Source organism: Pinus tabuliformis, chromosome 9, assembly GCF_031772625.1.
Source record: "Pinus tabuliformis cultivar Carrire ecotype Pingquan chromosome 9, CPIR1, whole genome shotgun sequence".
NCBI lineage: Eukaryota > Viridiplantae > Streptophyta > Pinopsida > Pinales > Pinaceae > Pinus > Pinus tabuliformis.
In genome coordinates, this window is record NC_142307.1 from 1,622,154,128 (window position 1) to 1,622,161,151 (window position 7,024).

Here is a 7,024-nt window from a genome sequence, read left to right on the forward strand (position 1 = left end):
ACTTCTGGAGTATCGACAACTCTGGTTTCTATTGTTCCTGTATCAACTCCTCAGACATCTGTACCTCAGTCTGGATCCACAATTCAAACTTCGGTTCAAATGCCTATAGGACAACCTGGTCCAAGTACGGTTGTCACAAGTCAACCTCAATTTACTTATCAACCGTACCAGGGACAGTACCAATTCGGTCCTGCTTTGCAGGAGCGAGTTTATCAGTATCAACCGTATCCTGGATATACATATTAACAACCCCAGTATGGTCCGGTTAATCCTGGTTTTCCGAGAGGATATAATATCCCAAATGCAATTCCAATTCCTAGTTATCCTGGATATCCTCCTCCTAGGGCTAGTCTCATGACCCAAGGTTTCAGGGACCCTAATCGTCAGTTACCGTTCATTGCAACTTTGGACTTGCCTGACTTGTCACGCCTTATGAACGATCCAATTAACTATCTTCCATTTTGGCCGCCAAATGCCGAATAAGTTTCCTAGTGATATTCCTAAGTTTGAAGGCAAATCAGGAGAGGACCCGTCGAACCATGTGATGACTTATCACCTCTGGTGTGCGTCTAACTCCATTTCATATGATTCAATCCATTTTAGGGTTTTCCAACGCACTCTAATTGGTCTTGCGGCCAAGTGGTACATTGAGTTACCGCGAGCCACTTTTTATAACTTTAGTCAGTTAGCCACTTCGATTTTAACTCATTTTCAGTTGCCAGTCAGATATGACAATGGCATGGAATTATTAACTTCATTAAAACAGTCAACGTCCACTTACATTTCAGATCACATTCATGAATGGAGACGTCGATGGCGTTTAGTGAAAGCTTTTATTCCGGATCAGATCTTAGCTGAATGGTTTGTAAAATCTTTATTACCGAAGATCACTGAGGATGTAGCTAAGGAAAGTGTCGTTATTGAAGAGCAAGTAATTGCTCAAGCTCAGTACCTTGACTTAGTTTATACACAGTCAGGTACATTACACGAGAAAATCCCCGATCTTCCGAAACAAAATCAAATAACTGCAGTGCCTTCAGGGTCTCATGTCGCTGATGGTATGATCGGTACGATTAATACCAAGAGTAAGAAGAAGTCTTCCAAGAAGTCTTCTCCTATCATAACTTTACCAGATTCCCCGACAGGAGATTCTTCTGCGGAAATTTCTGCCGATATTCATGTTGTAGAGTCATCTACAACCAAATCAAAATCCGGTGGTAAAAAGAAAGGGAAGAAGAAAAATAAAACAGATAAAAATTTGAAAGAGAAACTAGAAAAAATGGAATCAACTGATGAGAAACGCAAACCTCGTTATCCTTGTCTCATTTGTGACGAAGAGCATTTTACAAGAGACTACCCTCATCGTGCAGAGGTTGCGAAAATCGTCAAAGGTTCCTTAACGCCTGCTGTTTTGAAGGATCCTTTTCCTAGTCAAGACAGTAAGATGATAGGTTCTTCCTCAAATGCCTATGAAGAACCCATAATATGATGTCCCATGTTAGGATTGCGCCTCGATCGCAAGATTATGGAAGTAAAAGTCCTCTTGATGGTAAGGAAGCAGAATCTTCTCATTCGAACCCATCAACTTCAACTCTCGGTTCTAATCCACTACAGATCGAGAAACCTAACCCAGACTTAGTAATCAAACCGCCTGCCAAGGGTATAATTCGAAAGTCAGCTTTCAATCCACATGCGAAAGTGGCTCAGAACTATAACATTTTTGAAGATTTGGCTATTTCACCTTCAGCAATGTCGGCTTTGGAAGTGCTGCAATCATGTCCAACACAACATAAATTGCTATTGTCGGCTATAGGAGCTGTTGACGTTAAGGACTCGAACCTTATAATTTTCAATCTAGAAAATAGTACACCTCGCTTACCTCATCAAATGGCTTTCCAGATTCCAGTGTTAGTCAAAAACAGACCTTGTTATAGGACTGTTATTGATGAGGGAGCCTCAACGTGTATTATGTCGATCCAGTGTTGGAGATTGCTTGGTTCTCCTACGCTTAATCAATCCCCGACGATTCTAAAGGCCTTTGATGGCCATGGATTCCATACTTTTGGCATTCTACAGGATTTACCTATAGGGGTTGAAGGCAAAACTGTTAATCTAGATGTGGAGGTGGTTGATGCCCCTCTAGATTACAACCTTCTCTTGGGTCGTAGTTGGTCTTACGCTATGACAGCTATTGTTTCTTCGATCTTTCAGCTTATAAAGCTCCCTCATAATGGAAAGATCGTAACTATAGACTAGCTAACTTACTTTTCATCCGACCCAGCCTTTTCTGAAAGTATTCAGCATGTCGGCAAAACAACTATCTCGTATAAGGATGTTGGAGTAGGACTAGTTAAAGATTCTGGTTTACTAGGAACTTTTCCTTTTCCTCCTATCAATGCATCGTCTTCTACTACAACCATTCATATGATTTCGTCAGACACTATTCTTTATGATGGTCCTTGGATCGTACCTTCCGAATCTGAGATAGATTCATTTGGTGATGTTATGCCTTTGAGTCCATATGAAATTGCGTATCGGGCCGTGCAGTCATTTTTCGACCCTTCTTCAAATGAAATTGACTTAATGAATGTGGTCCATGAAGAATCACTTTCAACATTGAACTCAGATTCAACAACATTTTCCGAACTTGTTCACACAGATGAGAAAATTCGTGAAATCCTATGTGTCGATGATTTACCATGGGAAGATCTTCATCATAGATCTTCGCTTTTACCTGAGATTGATTGCTTTGAAAATGATTTTTCATCTATTTTTACGACTGAATATGTCAAGGAACCTCATAATCCAATGAAAAATCCTGATTCTGAGTTAAATTTGGGAAACATTTCTCAAACTATTCCTATTGATATTTCAGTTAAGCCTGGAATTGTTGAAAACATTCATATAGGTGCCTCTTGTACGGAAGATGAAATTCAAACATATAAGGCCCTATTTCAAGAATTCCGCGACGTGTTTGCCTGGTCATATGAGGAAATTCCAGGAATTGACCTAGCAATTGTTGTTCATGAAATCAAAACTTACCCGGATGCTAAACCCGTTCGGGAACGTTTGCGTCAGATCCACCCGCGAAAAGCTGTTTCCATTAAAGCAGAAGTTGAAAAATTACTCAAAGCAGGTTTCATTTATCCGATTCCATTAACGAATTGGGTATTGAATATTGTTCCTGTTAACAAAAAGCAAGGAACAATAAGAATATGTATTGATTATAGGGATATTAATCGATCCTATCCAAAAGACAATTACCCAACTCCCTATATCGATCAAATCATTGATGATTGTGCTGGGAGTGAAATATTCTCCTTCATGGATGGTTTTTCTGGATACGATCAAATAAATATTCTACCTGTTGATCAATCAAATAGGGCTTTCATTTGTCAATGGGGGACATTTGCTTATTGAAAATTACCTTTTGGGCTCAAGAACGTCAAGGCAACTTTTCAAAGAGCCATGTCTTACGTGTTTCATGACATCAAGCACATTGTGCAACCCTATCTCGATGATTTACCTGCTCATTCATTACATCGAGCTGATCATCTCATCCATTTACAAGCAATCTTTATGAGGTGTAGGCATTATCAAATTAGGTTGAATCCACACAAGTGCGTTTTCTGTATAGAAACGGGTCGGTTGCTGGGGTTTGTTGCTTCGAAAGCCGACATTCGCGTCAATCCATCGAAGGTTGAAGCTATTGTCAAATTGCCTCCTCCTTCGAGTCTTCGCCAACTCCAAAGTTTGCAGGGGAAAGCAAACGTTTTACGTCGATTCATTCCTAACTACACCGAGATCACAAAGGGTTTTACCCGGTTGTTGAAACGGAACACTCCATTCTTTTGGGATGAGATAGCTGACAAATCTTTTGATGCTCTAAAACATGCGTTGAGCCATGCACCATTACTGCATCCTCCCAACTACAACCAGGACTACTTCTTATATCTCGCCGCTTCCCATTCCACCATTGGAATGGTGTTAGTTCAGGAAGATGAATTTGGTACTGAACATGTGATATATTACCTTAGTCGAAATCTAAATCCAACTGAGCTAAAATACTCACATGTGGAGAAATTGGCATTGGTAGCTGTTCAAGCTGTCCAACGTTTTTGTCATTACATTTTACTACGCAAAACTACAGTAATTTCCGATTGCAACCCTATGATCTATATTTTGACCAAACAATTTCTAGGGGGAAAGTACTCCAAATGGATTGTGATCCTGCAGGAGTTTGACTTAGAATTTGAAAAGTCTATGTCAAAGAAATCTTTAGTTTTTGCGGAGTTAATGTGTGACTTCCTGCGTGCTGACACGGAAACTGTGGCGGAGGAGCCCATTGCGGATGAATCCTTGTTTCTAATTAGCACTTTAGATCCATGGTATGGGGATATCATAGTTTATCTCCAAACCCAATCCTTTCGGCCAGAAATTTCAAGATCAGAGCATCGAAAAATACGATTCCAGTCCCAACAATTCAAAATTATTGGAGATACACTTTATCGTCGTGGGGCGGACTCCGTTTTACGACGTTGTTTAGCTCATGAGGAAGCTGAAATGGTTCTAAATGACTGTCACTCTGGAGCGTGTGGCGGTCATATGTTTGGGTTTGCCACAGCCCAAAAGATATTGCGCGCTGGCTATTTAATGGCCGTCTTTGTTTAAAGATTGTATTAACGCGGCCCGAAAATGCCACAACTGCCAAATTTTTTATTGAAAGATGCGCGCTCCACCGGTTCCTCTCCACCCTATAATTGTCGTCGGTCCTTTTGCAAAATGGGGTATCGATTTTATCACATGTAACCCTCACTTGGCCGGGGGGCATGCGTATATCATCCTTGCGGTATATTATTTTACCAGGTGGGCCGAGGCGATGCCTACATTTGAAGCAGATGGCAAAACTGTTGTGATTTTCGTGTTCAATCATATAATTGCTAGGTTTGGTGTTCCACAAGCGATTATCACTGATCATTGGTGTCATTTTCGAAACATTATGATGACTGAACTTACAAACCAACTTGGCTTGCGTCATGACAGTTCAACTCCATATTATCCACAGGCTAATGGTCTGGTTGAAGCCATCAACAAAGTTCTAGTCATCATGATCCGACGAATCATTGGGATTCATAGGTCAAATTGGCATAACATGCTTTTTTCAGCGCTTTGAGCGTATCAAACCTCAGTTAAAACGTCAACCGGTTTCACTCCTTTCCAACTAGTTTATGATCTGGAAGCTGTGTTACCCATTGAATGCGAAATCTCGTCATTGCAAATGGCCATCGAATTACTTCTAGCCACTTCCGAAGAGGAAAAATGTTTGTTGCACTTGGCTCAGCTAGATGAGAATCGACGTGATGCTGCATTAGCAATCGAAACTCATGCCAAACGTATTAAAGCTCAGTATGATCGAAATGTCACCCCTCAGAATTTTTCGAAAGGAGAACTAGTCTTATTATACGATCAAGCAAATGATAAATTAGGAACTGGAAAATTCGTACCCATGTGGCATGGTCCTTATGTTGTTAAGCGAAAGCTAGCAAAAGGGGCCTATGAATTGGTAGACTTTGACGGGGTCTCTTTAGGTAAACCCAGAAATGGTCTTTACCTGAAGAGGTATTATGCTTAAATGTGGGTGTGGAGATTTTTAGTTAGGTTTAGTTTTCTTTCTAGCTGGTGTGTTTTAGATTAAAAAGTGTGCTTAGCTTAGAGAGTGTGTTTTGTCATTATTCCTGCTTATCTTGATTTTTCTCTTGATATTGCAGATGTCGACGCCTCTCCAAGCATACATTGGTTTTGCTGATGATGCTTGTCGTAATACACGGAACATTTCTTCCGCAACTTGGGTTATCTATTCGCCCTCAAACGAGTTGGTATCTATTCATGGGGTAAGCCTCAGTCAAACAACAAGCAACATTGCTGAGTATAGTGCAATGATTGAGTTATTATCTGAATCTATCTCTTTTGGGATTCAGAGTTTGATAGTGAGGTTAGATTCTGAACTCGTTGTGTTATAGCTTAATAGAGTATATGCCATTAGAAATCCAGTGTTATTGAGATTATTTTTGAGAGTTCGCCTCTTGGAACGTGAATTTGACTATATTGAATATCAGCATATTCCAAGATATTTAAATACATTAGCAGATGCAATTGCTTCTCGAATGTTAAGTAGACATTTGCAATAATCATACAAGTAAATTTAAAAACATTCATAGCATGTTTTACAAGATAAGCCAGTAATAGTGATATAGTATAGCATAGAAGTGTGTCAAATATACATCGTCCTCGATCATAGGTTGAAAAACACCTTATGATTAGCAAAAATGATAGTACGAAAAGCAAAAAATGTCATATGTGTCTACAACAGGCGATCATCCTATCACTGGTGATGATCACGATAAGAAACCACTGTACGGGCCACCTTACAAAGGAACCTCCTGAAAGGTCTTGGGACCCCAATCACATAGCGTTGTAGCCTAAGAGGAATGTCATCTATGCTGGTCTCCGGAATGTCTACTGTCAAACGCTCTAGATGGCTCTCCAATTCGGCCAAGGTCTCTATGGATTCGTCCTGTGGGGCTGGTGCTGCTGCAGTTGGTTGTTTCCTCTCATAGGGCCGAAGAGTGGTTGGTCACCGTGGACCTACATCTGCATTTAAAACTTTTACTATCAATTTTGGGATGAGATAAAAAAAAAAAAATTAAATTAGAAAATGTTGAAAATGATTTTACCTGAGTCATCCCATTGCTCTCCTGGTGGAAGAGCCATGTCTGGGTCACCACGATAATCTACCCCAGCGTAAGAAAAGTCCTGAATATCAAAAACTTGGTTCTCCAACCAATGAAAATACTCAGGAGTGAATCGAACGACTTCTGTCCCCTCCTCAGGATGGCGGGCCATAACTGCAACCCAACACATCAGTTTGGGCTCTCGGAGAAGTCCAGCTCCAACAGTGAGATGCTATGGGACCAACATTGGGACCCTCTCCAGACCAAAGCTCACGACTAAAGCACCATATCCA